Source organism: Buceros rhinoceros, unplaced genomic scaffold (assembly GCF_000710305.1).
Source record: "Buceros rhinoceros silvestris isolate BGI_N320 unplaced genomic scaffold, ASM71030v1 scaffold1917, whole genome shotgun sequence".
NCBI lineage: Eukaryota > Metazoa > Chordata > Aves > Bucerotiformes > Bucerotidae > Buceros > Buceros rhinoceros.
Window position 1 is genome coordinate 35,926 of NW_010420233.1, and position 766 is coordinate 36,691.

A 766-nucleotide genomic window follows, 5' to 3' on the forward strand; every position below is an offset into this window, starting at 1 on the left:
AGTCAGCTGACTGACACCCCAAACGCGCCTGACTAGGCTCCAGCTCTGCTACAAGCTAGAAGTTCCCACACAGGCTGTGGGGACCAAAACCACTGGCTGGATGAGCTCCTGCCATCCCACCTGCCCAATGTTTCCAGTGTAATTCCTTCTGTCACGCCAAGGCAATGGGGTGGGCTGAGGTTCCTGCTCACGGGCTCATCTCATAAAACAGACAAAGTTTCCAACTAAAACTGGACTGAAACCTCAGAAAAAAAGTGGGAACCTCAGACACACCCAGCTCTGACTGCTGTTGAATTTTGTAATGTTGGGTCCATTTTGTGGGCTGGATTTGGTTGCCTAATCCGTGAAGTCGTTCCTTTCCCTTGTCGCAAGAATGTAAAGCACACCCTGATACTAGAGGAGAGCAGCAGAAGAAAGCTCACAGCGACTTTTCTTCTGCTGTGGGGGTAAATTACTCACTTGTATGTGGGTGGGTGAATGCATATGCAGCGTGGGGCAGCTGACAGGGCTTCTGCTTTTGTTTGCTTCCTTACATGGTTCAGAAGCGGGGAAAGCAGGTTTTCAGTCTGACTCTCTGCATCAGCAGGGCCTCAGCAGTGAATGTTTTCTCCAAACCTCTTGACCATCCCTTTGGCTCTCTCCTGGCCTGGCACTGCCACCACCAGTGCTGGGTGTGCTCTGCCTGGATTGTTGAGGTCTTTTCTCCTCTTCTTCGTAAGTGAAGGCAAGCAGAGGGATGCACATAGTCCACCCTCAGCCCTGCTGC